Here is an 18,441-nt window from a genome sequence, read left to right on the forward strand (position 1 = left end):
TCGGCAAGTACAGCATCACCAAGACAGATGCCTCCCCAAGAAATGGCTTACTAGGAAGCAAATTAAGTGTTTCCATTAGCTTTTATATGTATCCAACATAACCAATCTGAGGTCACAAATTTCAGAAATATAAACAGGAATTTATCAAAATATGCTTACCCTCTGATCTAAAAACAATTATAAGAACAAGATTTAACATGTAAGCTAGATTTCACTTCTTTGTAGCAACATTGATTTATGTTCAAGACACAATATCTAACATGTATTTGAAAAACCATATCTGACTGATAACCGTGGTGTAAATTTTCTTTTTATATCTTTAATCTTATTTGCATTTGCTCATATTTAAAAAGCAGTGGTTTTAAATTCAGAAAAGCTATTCACTGCACTGTGCTATTCTCTAATGAACATCAAAACTGGCAGTCCATGAATATTTTATATCATCATTCCAATCCCCAAATCACCATTATCTCTACTTTTTCCAGGAGATAATGCTTTGAGATAAGCATTTTATTGACCTTTCAATAACTATCCCTTTTCAAGGCTTGTATCAAATGAAAATTGTAGAGCCAGGCTTTCTGTAGAGGATCCAAGCAGGGTCAAACATTATGATTCACAGTAAGCTATGCCTTGGGTTATTAATTTATGATTTCTCCAAGTACACTTTGCAAGTCTAAAGAATTATATGTTGAAAAAATCGGAAAAAAAGTAGCAAAAAAAAATCACTCAGATGTGTGCATAGTCGTTACAGTTGCACAAAGCAAACATAACCATGTATGACATCATGAATCTAATAGGTAAATTGGCTTGCAAGTCTCTATCAAGGGAGCAAACAGCCTCTGCTTAACCCACACATTTGCAAGCAGCAGAGCTCCAAGCCTTTCCCAGGCAGGCATCCATTCCTGCAGTGACCTTGTGATGAACCTGGGAAGCAGCAGGGAGCATTGCAACAATGAAATCAAACAGTCCTGGATTTACTGCTCGGTGTCTATATCATTACAGACTGTAAGTGTGCCTAGCGCCCAGCTTCATGTTCTAAAAGGAAGGCAGGGTGGCAGAAAAGTTACTAACTATAAGGGCATTGGTGAAAATTACTCAGGCAACCTCTCTACCAAGATCCACCCCTCACTTGGTCAGATGCACCTTTGATCCATAATTGTGATCACTAAAGAAGATTGAAGTGAGTGAGATTTTAAAATTGCCAGAAATATTGCTTTTATTAAATCTTAAAGAAAATTCCTGCTGTACATACACATAGCTATATGCAAATTAGCAAACGTTCGTTAATAAGGAAATAGCAATCACCTCCTTCTATGAAGCTGGTAGCTTCCACTTCTCTGCCCATCTGCTGTCCCAAGAAGCTTAGAATACCCACTTGAGCCGGGTGAGAATATCCCTGGGTCAAACTTACGAAGCATCCATTTGTCCTATGGCCACATACTTACCAACCCCTTGTACAGGATTTTTATGTCCTCTTTCTGTTTCCAAAGACTCTCGAGTTCACATTTACCTAAAAGCTACCATTTACTAGTAGTTTCCACTTAAAAACCATATCATGTTAATTAACAAAGCACTAATTTCCACCAAGTCAACTTCCGACATACTTAGGTAAAGACAAAAACATCATTTGTTCATTACAGTCTAACAAATGCCCACCCCTAGCTACAGTGTTACTTCAGACATAGTGCTTGATCACTGCCCTCACCCTAGTCTAGTTTATTAAACTCCGAGAGTAACAACTACCCATTTTAAAGAGTTTAAGAGTAAATCATATGTACATACACATAATTCTGGAATAACAATTAGAGGAAAGGGAGAGGGGTGTGCATTTGAAAGAGAGGTAGAGGGGAGTTGGGGGAAGAGAAAACGGGAGGAGGAAAAGATTAATCTAAAAAAAATTTTAAAAGTAAATAAAAAAGAAAGTTGTCTCCATTTTATCTCATGCTCATCTCAAAGCATTTTCATAATGAGAAACTACAGGGCTCACTACCCTGCCCCTCATCACAGAAATCATAGTTAATACAATTTGAGAAGCCGGAGCTTCTAATACTGGGTACAGAGGTCCTTGCAATAGAAATAATCTCACACAAGCTATGGTACTTACTGCAAATAAAATATTTTATAAAAAATGGGACAGGAGGCCCTGTAATTGAAAGACCAAAACCAAAGCAAAGGTTAGCAAATGATCAAGTGATTGCTATGTCAGCTTTGAAACAAGGGGCCATTTGCAAAGACTCATATGAAAGACGTCCAGAATATACTGTTTTAAACTGAGAATCTTAGAAGTGATCCAAAGGGTTGTGGCTAACCTTACTTTACCAAGCAGTCTGAGAACCATGCCTTACTGACTTAGATAAAGGTTAAATTATCTTATGAACCCAAAAATCTTAAATAATGATGTCTCTAATAGCAATATATATCTTGGTTACATTCAGAAAAGAAATGTCATATCTGCCAAAATTTATCATTTTATTAACACATAACTGGTAACTTGAAACAAGATAATAGAAAGAGAGAGGAGGGGGAATCAATAAATAGAAATAAAGAAAAGATACAGCAATTGAGGAATTGATTTTTTTCTTCATGTTGTTCTTATAAGTCAAAACAGAAGGAAACTCATAACAGCTTAACTCTGATGGAAAGATTTTATTTTTTTATCATTTCTGGCTAGAAAAGAAATTTCCCATGGGGTTCTTTCAAATGAGACATTGAATCACCTAATAGAGCCTCATTGAAAGTTCAGAGTCCTTTGGTGTGTGGCTACTTCTTATGTCAAGCCTTGGCAAAAAATCTAATAGCTGAATTAAAATTTAACATTAATAGGAGGTCCAAGTGTTACAGTATGAATCTATAGCTATCTAATGGTCTCCTTTTCACCCTTTTATGCGCAAGCATGCTCTCAAGGATGATTTCTAAGGATTGCAGCCAGTGTGAATCCAACAGGGACAGGAAATATACTTAGTGACAAAGTCAAGATATTTAAAAAAAAAACAATAGTTGTCACAATAGGCTTCGCTTAATGAAGTTCCTCATGAGGTCATGCTTAGATGCCAGAGACTCTGTCTATACACAATCAGAGGGACATGGCTAAGCATCAAAGCTTGGGTAATATCTCTAGGGACCATTAATTGATTTTTAAAAGCAATATAAAGTGAACCAAAATAAAAATTAAAGCAGAAAAAAATCAAAAACGTGTTAATATCTTTGCAGGAAAGTTGATTCAAATACCTTTGACAGACACCCAGTTCATGTCCCAGCTGTTGAGTGTGGTACGTGTTGGTCGGTCCGGACATTGCCGTAGTCTGATTGAGTGAACGTAGCCATAGCTGAGCATGTTTCCCTGAGGTGCACTCTATTAAAGGACTTAAGTCATTTGATGAAGAGAAGAAAATGCTTAGGAGAATAATGATATCTCCAGGAGACCTCCAATTGTGCCAGGTCCCAAATAACAGAACCAAGGCCAATGCATGAAGGTTTCAGGGAAGGCACAGTGCAGTTTTCATAGTAAAGACCTTATATTCATGTAAAGCTGTCTGAATAGAAGGAGAACAACCCATAAGGGGTATATATCCACTGTCCGAGCTTTAATCAGAGATTAGAAGACAACCTGCCATTCATTATTTCAAAATTCAGGTACTTGTGCATAACTCTGTAATAGGCTCCAAGGTCCCTGCCACCTCTGTGACCCTGATCCTACCACTTAGGATGACATTTTGGCTGAGTCCCATAGTATACACCAGCTGTCCGACCACCCTGTATTCTGGGGCTGAAAGTTAGTACAACCTATTGTCTACGGGTCCTAGTCTTGAGGCATTGTCCTTAAATGAGACAATTAAATGTCGGTGGCACTGTACTTTATGTATTTAGTACCTTTAGTTTTTAAGCATATGTACATATTATTTTCCCATTGGTTGCTCAAAACAGTCTCACAAAATGATGAGGACACTTTTGCTGTACACACACACACACACACACACACACACACACACACAGACATCAGTGATTGCACTCAGGTAAGCTTTGAGACGCACAATAAACACACGAAGTGAGCTTCAATCTTTACTGTGATGTTATTTGATTATCAAGTGTGAAATGTGATGGTTTGAAAAATCAATCCCACTTGAATCTGAATGAGCTCGGTGGCTACATCAACATCCATTTCCTGTGGTTTATGCTATTTTATAGTCTTATAAGATGAGGGTATGGGGCACTCACAAAAAGGCACCTATCATGACTGCCCTCCAAAGACCCAACAAGCAGCTGAAAGGGTCAGATGCAGATATGTGCACCCAACCAATGAACAGAAGCTGTCGACCCCTCTGGTTGAATTAGGGAAAAACTGGAGGAAACTGAGGAGGAGAGCAACCCTGTAGGAGGACCAGCAGTCTCAATTAACCTGGACCCCTGAGATCTCTTAGACACAGGATCACAAACCAGGCAGCCTACACCAGCTGAGATGAGGCCCCCAACACATATATGACAGAGAACTGCCAGGTCTGGGTTCAGTCAGAGAAGATGCACCTAACCCTCGAGAGACTGGAGGCCCCTGAAAGTTTAGAGGTCTGGTGGTGTGGATGGGGTGGGGACATCCTCGTGGAGATTGGGGGTTGAGTGGGGGTGGGAGGAGGTGTGGGATGTGGAACAGTGGTAGGGTGGACTGGGAGGGAAATAAGTCTGAAGTGTAAAAATAAATAAAGAAAGAAAGGAAGGAAGGAAGGAAGGAAGAAAGAAAGAAAGAAATTTTAAAAAAGATTTAGCACATTGAAAAGCTGGGTAAAAGGCACAGGAGAGCTCCCTGTATATTTCCTCATCCTTTTTTATAAAGATAAAATTCTTCCATAATGTTTTTTTAAAAGGAGCAACTCCCAAACAGCCACACCCCAAAATAATAGCCTGCCAGTGCTGTTGGACAGGACCAGGGTAGGAGCGAGGTAGCAAAGAACAGAAAGGAAGCCCGCACAGAAGCGTGAGAGCGTCAGCCGCATGCCCTGTTGAGAGCAGAGATGTGACTAGTTTCTGAAATCCAATCATGGCTTCAGAGCCCCCCGGCAGGACAACTGTAATTACATTTGCCTCACTCAGTAGTTAAATCTGAATCAAGTTGTTGGTACAGTGTATGCACATCTCTAATTACTTTTTGAGCATAACAGATGAATGAATAAAGATGTGGGAAAGAAAGAGAATAAATAGTTTTCTTGGTACCTGGCCTCTTTCCCATTTTATAAATGCCGATGCCAAGTTAAGGGTGATATTCACAGCTCAAATTAGCTATGCAGAGCGCACACCGTCAGGTGTACAGTGAGGATTAATGAAGAATTAGAGCTGTGGTTGGGGTTGCAGCTCGGTGCTAAAATGCTTGTCCCGATGCTAAAATGTTCAAGTCCCCGAGTTTGGCACCAAGCACAAAAAAATTAGAAACAAACAAACAAACAAACCAAGAATTAGAATTAGAACAATAGATTTGAGCCCATGTGACATTATAACTTCCCAGCACAGACACTTGAACTCAAATAACCAAAGGAGATTTTAATTCTTATGAAATATATATTTGTGCAAGTTTAAGTCCTACGATAAAATCCTTTCACAGCAATAATTTTTCTCCATTGCCTCCTGCCCAGTCCAAGAGCAGGCCTGCCGCATAGTTTAATGGCGTTCCATAAATATTCGTTGGATGCCAGGCACCACTGTAAGGACGTTACATAATGAGTGCATTATTTTCCTCATAATGATATTTTGTGGCAAGTGCTATTAATATCATTTCCATTTTACAAATGAGGAAACAGGGAAATCCAGTACCTTATCCCAGCTCCTAACAAGTGCTGCATGGCGGAGCTGAAGGTCCTGACTCTGGCCACCTTAATCATTTAAAAGCAAATAAATATTATAGCCATAAATAACCCATGCATGTGACAGAGAAGATGGAGACTTCTTAACCTTTATGAGCTTATACTTTCGGTGAGGAGAAGGTGAAGTGTTCTCATAGCTACTCCTGACCTTTCAAAAGTTTAGAACCACAAGAAAGGTCGTAATATTTTGAAAAAGAAGTGCCCTTTAATTTAAATGTCTCAGAGTACTGAGGAGTGGGGAATAAACATTCAGCCCGATTGTGTCTAAAATTGTTTCCTACTTTCTAAACCCATCGCTGCACTTTTTCCCCCTGGGTACCTCAGTGAAGGTTGAGCGGCCTTCATTCCTGAGCCAAGGGAGCAACCACTGCAAACTCATTTGGGTCTTTGAAGGGTTGGCCACTGGCATGGGAAACCTCGACCCTCACTTGCCCTCCAGGCTCAGTGCGAGCATCCCCAACTTCGTTTACAGATTTCAGGTCCAGAATAAAGCTGTTCTCACATCCTCTCTCTGCGTATGAGCCATTTGCAGGTTTCTAACCACTCTTGACAGCCAAGCGTGGGAGATTGCTTGGGCTAGAATTAAACAGGAGAGCAAACTGGAATTTCAGTTATGTACGGAACATTTCTGGTCCCGGGATGACATCACGGGATGGCTCCCATTTGCAAAGGAGCCAAGAGCTGTCCAATTCTGCTCTATCGCAGTCACCTTCTGAATGACACCGGCACATCTGCGCTTGCGACCTTGAGCAGGCCTCACACTGCCCCCATCAGTCCAAGCCGCCTCATGACAGAGATCTTTTGTGTGGTTCTTAATTCGTTTGCCGACAGAGATCTCTAGTTTAGGAAAGACAGAAGGAAATACATACGGCACTATCACAATAGAGCAAAAGGCTAGACATGGATTTGACTATTCGATTTAGTGACTGGTGTTGTCCTGCCCAGAGTTATTTTTACCATTTAGTGTTTGGGGTTGTCCTCACTAATTATTAATTATTGTCCTCACTATTATTATTTTAAGCAGCGCTTTTCATCCATTCAGTTATTTGCAGCTCAATTCTTACGTACCAGCTGCCAAACTAAGCAAGCCCTGGGTACAATCAGTGAACAGGCCAAACATCTTGTAGCCCTCAGGGAACTTTATCTAACAGACTGTAAGAAGGTCGCAGTGACGGCAGCAAATATGTACATGCAAATGTTGATGTAAGTAACGCTGGTGAGCTACCCAGTACTTTCACAACCTAAGGAAAGTTCCCCCAAAGACTGTCCAGTCCGGCCTTGGTTGGAATAATCTGATTATTTTCCTTTATGTGTGTATTACAATGTAATTATAAGTTTACTTCCTAGAGCATCTGTAACAAGTGGCCACATACTTGGTGGTTTAAACAACAGGAATTGATTCTACTGTCACAGTTCTGAGAGCCAGAAGTCCCAAATAAGTTCGTAGCTTCCCCATTCTGCTCTTCTTTGTGGTAACAGTGCCTTCTTTCCCATACCAAATCTCCCTCCACTTCCACAGTAATAGGACACTTAGTAACTGCAGTTGGGATCCACTGAGATACTATGGGACACTCTCAAGATTACTTTTCTCAAGATCTTGAACAATTATAGTTTTCTAAGATGGTATGGTTTCTATTCTTATCCACTCTTCTCTGCTGCATGAAAACTTCATAAACTCAGAAATGCTTTCCCCAGCTAAGGATTGAGACCAGTTTTCTACCATCCATGGCAATGTTGGTTTTCCCGTTCTCAGGTAGCATGTACACAGTCTTGGTTTCCAGTCTATCCTGGGCAAGTTCTTTCAACCCTTCCAAGTCCGAGGCCTCTGTGACTTACTTCCTGCAATGGGCACCATCCATCAATACCCATAAGGCTCCTCTTCTTCCACTCTATCGCCCCAATGTGATATTAAATATGTATATGAAAAGATGAAGCCATTATTTCACCATGTAGTCCAATGCTTTTAGGTATGTGGGGCCCATTGTCCTTCCTAGGTACAGGATGAAGGAAGAGGATAGCATGTGAAGAACAAAAGTTGGCCCTTGAGGGTGTAGCACGGCATCATAATTAAACACTGACTGATGTAGAGGAAAGGAAAACCAAACAACACAACCAAAGCACATGAGATATAGCAATGAGAGTGGCATTCAGCAGTGTTAGGAATGACCTGCTTAAAGAATAATGTGAAGGCTATGATAAAGGATTTAAGGAACACGTAATTCATTACTGGAGTATGGGGAGAGATCGAATGACATTACCAAAGTAAGAAAGCCCATGCTCCCAAGATGTTTTTTTTTCCCATGTAACTAAAAGAAGATCAGGATGACGTAGACACAGTCTGTGAGATAAAATAAGGCAGAAACACTGATCGAAATCCAACCACCAGAACTTTACCAGCTGTACACAAAAGCTTTCGTTTTGTTTTAGGCATAATAAGAATCTCAACTCAGTACTGACTCTGAAGTTCCATGACGTGCTAACAGTTTCTGGTAGTTCCTGCAGCTGTTCACCACAAAATGAATTCCCTTAGTTTTTATCTCTACTCAATTTTCTCCTTAATAAAAATTCTTCTTACGCATCATTAAATTACTTGACTAGAAGCTAGTATCTGATAACTGCAGTGCAAGTCTAATTTCTTATTGTTACAAATAATGGAAATTACAAGTTTTTTTATGCTTAACTAGTATCTTCAATGTTTTTGAAGGGACTGATAAATTTTCAGAGTCTTAAAGTTTCTTGGAAATTTAAGAATATTCCAGCCACAGTAAAATGATTTATCGTGTGACCGATTTATCGCCCATAAAGCAAAAGTAGCAATACCTATCCACCAAAAGTAATCTGCAGGTTAAGTGGGACACAGTATATTAGTCAGTCAGTATGCTGGATACCTTTGATATACCCAATGACTGCTCCTGTCTTAGAATTTTATCCTTATAAGAAGTTAACTTCTCAGCCCAGTTTAAATCCTTCATTATTCATTCTGTCTGACAGGAGACAGTAAAAATACCTCATCAAAAGCAGTTGGGTACTAGTTATTGGTAGGGTTATCAGAAAGTCACTAGAGTCTCCAGTGCCCTTAAAGCTGTGGAACCAATGTAATAACAGTGACCTGTTTCTCTGCTGATGACAATTAGGACGAGGCATTGAAAGTATCTTCCTTAATGCCTCCCCAAATATAACATCCCTGCTGTTATTAAATTATTCAGGAGCCTTCTCATCCAACTCTGAGATAAGTTTGTCTGTGTTTCCTACCATGACAAAGTCTTGATTTGTAGATTGTAAATACAATAATGATCTTTCTGTTCTGGACAAGAAACATATGGTTCACCTCGTAGGAATATAGTCTTTGTCTTCAAATTCTGCCTGGACAAGTTTGTCATCATCCATTCATCAACTCCCACTTCTTTAATCATTCATAAGCTTTAAGATTTAAGCACTCACGGACTAGCAGAGTGATAAGGTTAATGGAGTGTCTTACCTCAGAAAGAGCACATAGCCTAACCATAGCATGACGTCTCTAGCTCAAGTAGGATTGGAAGGATTTACAATAATGCCCTGTAAATCCTGTGTGGAAGCTTGCATTTATCAATTAAAGTGGAAAAATTGACCCAAAATGATTTTATTTACACTTAGATTATAATGGCAAGAATGTTCTAGAAGAAAACATAAAGTTAGTAAGGGCAACTAGGAAACTCTTAGGATTTTAAAGAGATTGAAATCTTAAGTTGTGGGAGAATACAGATGAAAATCTGTAGTAAGAGAATAATGACTGGGATGAAAAGATTTGAAAATCATTTTGGAGATCATGATACCAAGAATAAGACCTGCAGTTGATCAGATATGGTAAATGAACGACAGGAACTGGCAAACAAAGTGTTTCCCCAGACCTGTATCTTGCCTTGCTGCTGCTGCTGCTGCTGCTGGTTTTGTTGCAAGAAAAGGTGCTGGAGAAAGGGAAAAGACAAGGAACTGGCTACCCAGTCATGTGTAGTATCTGCAAGCTAATCTATGTATCTATGTGAAACCGTATGGGGATAGAGTGATAATTTAGCTTTTGTAAGAGCAAAATGAAACATTGATTGAATTCCACTAAACTAACAGCAATTCAATGTAAAACTCCTTACCACTACTATTATTATATATTATTATTATGTTATTATGTTTTTACAATTTTGACTATGAAAGCCTTCTAAATTGCATGTGTTATAATAAGAATTTCTTACCCTTTAAATACTTTATATTTTGAAATGGATAATTATTTATTGGAAATGCTATTCTTCATATTGAAGGATTCTCACCCTCGTGACATAACAGCCCAATGCTCTAGACGTGCCCATTAGAAAGTGGCTTCAGAGGCTGAAGAGTTAGCTCAGTATGTAAAGTAATGCTGCACAACCAGGATCTGGGTTCAAACCCCCATATAAAAGCTTGGTGCAATCCTGGGAATTTACATGTCTAACACTGGGAAGATGGAAATAGGATCCTGTGTCCCATTAGCCAGCCAGTCTAGCCAGTTGATAAGTTCTATGTGTTATGAGACACCCTGTCTCAAAAGTATGGTGGAAAATGATGAAAGGAGGCACCCAACATCCACTGCATAACCTCACACATATCACACACACACACACACACACACCACACACACACACACACACACACACACACACACACACACACACACACACACACACACACACACACACACACACCACTGACTTCCTACCCTATTTGCACACACAAACGAGAGGCAAAATGTATGCCTGGTTGATCTTCAATTGAATCAGCAAATTTTAAGAAAAACAGATACAAACCAATGGGCAAACTGGCTTATTAAGATCTAATTGCACAGATTATATATCATATGGTATATGAGAGTAGAATTGGTAAAGGCAGTAGTTCACAGCTCATGGTGATTAGACTGGCCATCAGCTTTTCTAGAGGGAAACAATATTGTGAAAAATCACTTTAAATGTACATGTGTGTGTGTGTGTGTGTGTTTAATATATATGTATTAAAGATTTTTTTATTTTATGTGAGTACACTGTTGCTGGCCTCAGACACACTAGAAGAGGGCATCAGACCACATTAAAGATGGCTGTGAGCCACCATGTGGTTGCTGGGAATTGAACCCAGGACCTCTAGAAGAGCAGTCAGTGCTCTTAACCACTGAGCCATCTCTCCAGCCCCACTTTAAAGTTCTTAATAAGACTTCCAAAAAGAATTATCAGCTTTGCCCCATATGCGTGACACTGGGGAAAGGAACAGGTCAAAGAAAACACAGTCTCATGCCCCAAAAGAGCTTGTTGTACCGAGAGTGCTAGAAGCATCTAGTTTCTTTGTTTTGGTTTGGTTTGGGCTTTTGGTCTGGTCTCGTTTTGTTTTGTCTCGTAGAACTGGCTGCACTATTCATAACTGGCTTTACCTTCAGATTTGGATGATTTGTAGAAGTATTGTGCCAACACATCACAAAGAGAAATACAACAAACATGTTCCACTTTGCTCTTCTGCTCAAGTCTAGAAAATCCAATAAAAGTCTATAACTACACTCCACGGGGAACCTCTCGGCTCTCCAGGTGTATGACGGTCTAAAAGGAGATCAGCATTTAGGCTGCAGGGCAGGCACCTGCTGATCCTGAATTCCCCTTAGTTTTCTGTCAAGGTTCTTTATAGATTTTGTTTTTTGGAGGAAGGGGAGGGTATCTCATATTTGTTCTAAATCCTCTCACATCTTAAATAGTCTTCAAATCTTACTTCCTAACACAACGTCATTAGGTTAGGCAAACACATGTGCTTTGAGTAGCTCTATTAAAATTGTACTTTCAAAAGGAACACCAGAGCCATTGAGGTATAGTACTCTGAAAAGAAGACAGGTAGGTCCTTATAACCCAGGCTTCTTGTGGGAGAAACTGTAGGGCCAGAGTGCGAAGATCCCAGTTCCAGACTACACTACCCCATGCAAACTGACCTAGACCTCAATCCTCAACCTTCAGTCTGCTTGGTCCTTCCATTCTGACTGGCTGAGTTCTGGTTCAGTGAGAAGTATTTGTGGGGCAAATTGTAAATGTTTCTGGATTTATTCTTGCTTATCCAGAATGGAAACAGATTTGAGAGAAAAGGAGAGGTACTTAGTTCATTCAGGTTCTGTTAACTATTATCCCTGTAAAAAACAGGTTCTTTTTAGGTGTTCAAAGTCCAAGTTGAATGATAATTGCTCTGCTAGTTGCTCTCAAGCAATGTGATGATGCCTTCCAAAAGTGCTGTCCATGCTGTGGCAAGCGAGTTGTAGCTAGTTACATGAGACATGTTATTACACGGCCTGTTTTTACATGGCTTTGATTTCATTAGGTGACAGGGATAGGTGGGACGATACATTCTATACAATGTTGGCTATCAACCACATATCATTTTATGGCACCAATCCTGAAAATATATTTTCTTTCGGATGTTTTGGATATATGTTTGCACATATTGGGTGCGTTCCACAAAGAAGTCAAATTAATTCCATTCTGATTGGCTTCTTCTATTTTTTAATATGTATGTGTTGCATGGGTGTGTTATGTCTGGGTATCTATACATATGTGCCCGTGTGTGTGATTCCACATATGGAGGCCAGAGAGCAAGTGCATAGCTTCCTCTATCTTCCTTCCCTAGTCTCTGAAAGGGTCGCTCACTGAACCTGGAGTTCAATGTTTTGGTGGCATGCTTTCTGGCCAACAAGCTCCATAATGTGTCTGTTTATGTCCCTACCCCTAGCACTGTGGTTCCTGGGGTGTACAAGTGAGCCAGCTTTTACCATGGGGGCTTGAGATCTGAGCTAAGGTATTCCTGCTTGTACAGCAAGAACTCTTACCCACTGAGCCATTTATACAACTATTTAATTCTCCTCTTTAACATAATAAAACAAGAATTTGGTTATGTGAAAATTTTATTATGTGTGTTCAATTATTCTACGACTAGAATAATTCAGATGGAGTCATACAATTTCTTTCTTGTGCTTTTTCAGTTATTTATAGGAATGTCACACCTTCAGCAAAATATTTATCATTATCTGTGACTTGCTACTCTCCCCAGAAGCAAACACATTCATCTGTCTAACAGATTATCTTGCTCAGTTATTCCACCGTATCCTTAGTTTGGGAAATGTTAGGTGGGAATGACAGTCAACACAATGCATAAGTACTGACTCTTTCCCAGAGTTCCTATCTCTGCTGATGTGTCCCACCTTCTATTATGGCTTTGGTCATAGGCTATAGGATTTTTATTTCAATAAGTCAGAGATGCCTTAGGCAGACAAGGAAGGACAGAGACACATTGTCACACAGTGCATATAAACATTATCCATATAGTTGGGGTCACCACAACATGAGGAACTTTATTAAAGGATTGCAGCATTAGGAAGGTTGAGAACCATTGGTGTAGAGATTCAAGGATTAGCAGCCCAGTGTACAAAATACACCTACAGGCATACCACAAAAGGTGAGTTGCCCTAGGTTGAAGATTTTGGTTTTAGCAATACTAGAACACAGAGTGATTTAAAGCAAGAATAACATATAATCAAATTTGAATTTTTGAGTCATTCCTGAGATTACAGGGTTTACACAGTGGCCTTGAAGTGGACAGAATTGGAGGCAAGGCAATGTGGTTCAGAAATAATTTGATGTGAAGAGAGGAAATATATCTCAGTATGACTCTGTCATGGAGAAAAGAAATAATAGTGTTTCTTTGTTACAACGGAATGCTTTCTAGGGGTGGGGGAGAAGAAAGGCTCAATATTAGTTATACCAAAAAAGAAACACAAAGCTAACTCATTTCACTTTCAAAAAAAATTCCTAGGTCGATTGATTTGTAACTCCCTCTGCAGTCTCTCATCTGTCAAGATTGAAAAGGCTCTACAGTATTTCATCTCAGGAGCCATTAAGTGAAAAGCAAAAATTAAACATGAAGTATTTTGCAATCCTTCCTCACCATTTCCCAGTCAAACATTATTCCCTAAAAATGTAGATTGATAGCCAAAAGACACAACTATGAATTATTTGCCAGGCTTGTAACTGACACAGAGGCAACAAAAAATAAGTAAACCATAGAGAGGAAGTAGGGGAAAGAAAGCACTCATATTCCAGTTCGGGAGAAACACAAAGAGGAAACAGGCCTGGCTAATCAATGGGCCCATGCCTCAGAGGGTCAGGCCATTGAAACATCCCACAGACCACACTTCTATACTCATGATCACTGATGGAATTCAGCTAAAAATCTTTTCCTTTCACCTAAATTGCCTCAGCAATTACAGCTGCAACTTCTTTTTCTTTGTGCTCAAATTAGATCAAAACAATGCCTCAAAGCACTGCTTAAGCAACATTATCATTTCTTCTAGCTTCTTTGGTTTATAATAGGATGTTATAGAATGTCCTACCAGGTAATGTTCATTAACACATACACACACAAACACACACACTTTTATTTTTACTTTTTAGCTTCCCTTTTTAAAAACTAGACTGTAAGAAGTGACAGAAAGGTCAGGCTCTAGAAGACATGTGATCTTTAAAGGTGTGACCATAGAAAACTGTGGAACCCTTACACAATCCCTGTTTCTTTATTTATAAAGTCCAGTTGCTAAGACTCTTTGAAAGTGCCTGATCATAAAATTCTAACAAATGTTGAATAATAGTATTAATAAGGTTTTTAATGAATAGTTTCATACACATATGTACTATTTTTTTTATTGGATTTCTTGATCAGAAGTATCTTAGAGAGCTTGACAACATGTAGACCTTTTTTCTTAATCTCACGTATATTATATGTGATACATGGGTTCCATGATGGATACATCCTTCCTCTATTGTTGAATGTTTACTTTATTACTCAATCACTTTTGGTTTGCTTGGTTGTTTCCATTAAAAACAGTGCTTTGAGTTGGACAGGAAAATTACATTGTGGAGAACAAGAGCTACTGGAAATGGGATTTGAACAATGGATGGGAAAAATAATAGAATGGGCTTAATGAGTAAAACTGAAACATGATAGACTCTTAGAAATAAGCATAGTGCTATGTCTGTAAGGAAGATTAGTATTAGGAAGTAGAATTGGACCTGACCCCTTATGGAAGGTGCTGTATGCTTAAGACATGTTAATGCTCATTTCCAGAAATGAGCGCTAGTCTTAGAATAGGGGCTCCATATTTAGTGCTATATTCATTAGGCTTAAGCTTCAAAACTAGCACACTCTATATAAGGCAGGCAAATGTTAGGTCAGCACTGTATGCTATACTTGGTAAGGAGGGAGCTTAGTAGTGTGGCTAAACCCCTGGAATTGGAGACAGTGTCTACCAAAGCCATGTCGTTACTACTTACCAATAGATTTTAACCAGAAGCATAACTCAGCATTAACCACAAGGTGACTCAGTTCTAAATCTGGAGGACATAAGAAATAAAGAGCAGACTCGGTTCTTCCTCTCTTAGCATTCCTTGGTTAGTTGTAGCTCTTTGTGTAGGGTTGTGACCTCCTAGGTCTCTCCCCATTCTCACCCATTAGCATGTCTGTCTGTTACTATTGTCCTTGTTCAGTTAAAGTTTAGGCAGCTCAGGTGTTGCTACAACTTTATGGGTGTGTTTCTGACATCCCTAGGGGCAAATCTCTGTATTCCCTGGCTCTTACAACCTTTCAGCTCCCTCTTCCAAAATGATCCTGGAGCCTTAGGTGCAGGAGGTGTGATATATATGTATCCTGGTCAACCCTGAAAACATACATACAAATAACATTATATAGACTAAGCAGATTCAGTCTGTATATCTAGAAATTTAAGTGTGTGTGTGTGTGTGTGTGTGTGTGTGTGTGTGTGTGTGTGTGTGTGTGTGTAACAACAAGTAATGAGGAAACAGACCATGACCATGAATTTGAAACAGTGGAAGGAGAGATATATGGGAAGAAGGAAAGGGAAGGGGAAATAATAAACTATAATCTCAAAAGATGAAAGAAATAATTAAATCAGGATGGGGAGTCAAAAGACTGATGCCTACTGGTACATACTGTTAGATAATTGGAGATGGGTTGAGGAAGGAGTTAAGCATGCCTCCATAGTCTATAGTCCTGGCCGACCAGGTGATCAGCTAAGTAGGAGGCATTCTGAAGCAAGCTAGAAAGTTAGAAAGTTTGAGCAAGTTAGATCATTTAAAACAACTGAAAATTCTTCATATAAATCAGTGATAATAAATGCAAAGGATCGTCTGCAGCTGTGCATCTAAGAGATATTGGACAGTACTCTTGATGATATATCCTCTAAATTTTTACTTCTGCAAGAAAGCAGCTGCAACATCGAAGCCCTGCAATTAGATTAGATGTTATAACATTCTATTATTCATGCAACACAGCAGCAACAATGCCCATCCATTATACACACTTGACCAGAAATACATTTGACAACCCCAGGCTCAGAGAGCAGGTACCGAGACACACTTCTCCTTTATGTTCCATGCTGATTAGCCATTTTGGATTCCAAATCAGTTAGATATTAAAACAGATGGTTTGAAGAGGTTGGTTGGAATAGTGCAGTCATCTATTGTTTCTATGATACCCTTTAGAAAACTATGAGCTCAGTGAGATTGCTAACATAGGATTCTAAGAGAAAAAAACCATCCTACTTGAATGAATACTAGATGGGTGCTGTCATCTGGGAGAGGAGACAATATGACCTGTGTTCTATTGGGAGAGCAGGATTTCCTCAAAATGTCCTAATGGCTTAATCTTCTTTTCTAACTTGTAGAATCTCCTACAAAGCATTACAGTGTTAGACCTGCACCCATTATAATGGCAAACCACTACCGGTTAAAACAATTGGTAAAGTCTAAAACCTAGGACGTTTAACTTGTCCTTGAGGTTGTCAGACAGTATATAGTATGCAGAACTGCTTAAGCTTTCCAAAGCCCTCACATGCCTGAACCAAGGTGCAGAAAAAGGAGGCAATGACTCTCAATACTATATCTGCCTTTGTTGTCTTGGCAGAATTCCAGAGACAGCAAAAAGGGCTTAGGCGTGCTCAAAGCTTTCCAATCTTCCCCTTACTTCTATTCTTCTCTATTTTTCATACAGCCCTTTTGTGTCCAATAGTGATTCTGACCTAAACAATTGCTTGCCTTCTTCTATAAAAAGTCCAGCTCCTTGAGGGTTGGTAATTATGTTTTTCAAATTATTGAATTAATGCTAGGTGCATGTCGATTGTTCCAACTCTGGAACATCTTCCCAAGTCTTAATGAGTGATCAATTATTTCGGTTTCTCTAGAATTAAAGCTTTCCTTGGATCCTTCAGGCTAAAAGCAGGGCAGCAGGAACCTGGAAATCAAGATAGAGAAAAGGTCAGGTTCTAAAGGCCACAGTTAATCGGCCATATATTCACAACTCGCAGCCTACCCTGGTGGCAATTTCTAATATTTCTGTCCCTTCACAAGGCTCTGCCTGGTGTTTGTAATCTCATTAAGTAATGACACTAAATTTTGTCTCTAAATGTATTTGGCCTTTTTATGTAGAACTATAGTAGTGTTAAGTATGGGAAAACAGTTTTGGGGTGAATGTGGAGACAGGTCCCCCATTGCTGCAATTATTCCCTCTTAGACATCATGGAAGAGAAGGGTTTTCTTATAGATAAGTGAGAGAACCTAGCAAGAGGCAGACACATCTAGGAGACTCCATAGTGGTCATGACCCTGAGCTATATGAAGAGATAAGAACAGGGGAAGGGGAAAGGAGACGGGGGAGAAGGGGATCAGGTGCAGTAGCCAAACCAGTAAAGGTCCAAAAATAGTCAGATTATATAGAGAAGAGCAGCTCAAGCCCCTGGGCTGGAAAGTGCAGGGTAGAGTTCTGGGTGAGGATACGCAAGCCAGGAGGGCCCTGAAGCATGTAGGGTTGAAGGGAGAACCTCAATTGCAGCAATATGTGTAATAGGCATCTCAGCCATACTGACCCAGTCTGGGGACAATGAACACTCCCCAGTGCTCCTTCAGACTTAGAATTGAAAGTGAAGAATCAGGACACCATAGGTTCTTTGGAGGATTCGGTAGGGAGCGGGGTTGTTGGTTGCTTTTGTTTTATTTGTCTTCATCTTTTTAGGAAAGACAGAGGCAGAGAAAGCTGGGTGGGTAAGGAGATGGTGCTTGAGAGGTGTGAACCTAGACAGCATAGGTGAGCATAAAGTCTATCTCAGAAGCGCAAATTCACTGTGCAGCCCATTGCAAGTTTGTCCCTGAAATCTCAAGATTAATCATGAGGCAGAAGCCACTTGGAGTACGGAGGGGTTCTCTAATTCAAGAAACCTGGTTAATCTAGAAAAGGTGGTGGTGGGGGGTGTTGATCAAAAAGTTTCCTATTCTGGAATGAGGTTAGCCATTACTGGGAAAAATCAGGGATCAGCTGGCTAGGAGAAGAACCTCAGGTGACTGAATATGCATCTCTCAGGGCCAACCTTTCCTGAGTGTTGATGGAACATAGAGGCCAAAACTAAAACTATAGACAAAGGAGAGATGTAGTTCTAGAACCAAATTACTGTAGTTTCAAGAATTGTCACAGTCCATCCAAAATGAAGGAGCGTTAGAACATGGCGTGATGCT

The 18,441-nt window shown here is 39.7% G+C and overlaps 1 protein-coding gene across 2 annotated transcripts in view; it reads left to right on the forward strand.

The window, feature by feature from the left end:
- Nucleotides 1–18,441, forward strand: part of Lin7a (lin-7 homolog A, crumbs cell polarity complex component) — a 157,307-nt gene that overhangs the window by 118,805 nt on the left and 20,061 nt on the right. The gene's annotated exons all lie outside the window — the stretch shown is intronic.

The sequence above is a fragment of the Rattus rattus genome, chromosome 1 (assembly GCF_011064425.1).
Source record: "Rattus rattus isolate New Zealand chromosome 1, Rrattus_CSIRO_v1, whole genome shotgun sequence".
NCBI lineage: Eukaryota > Metazoa > Chordata > Mammalia > Rodentia > Muridae > Rattus > Rattus rattus.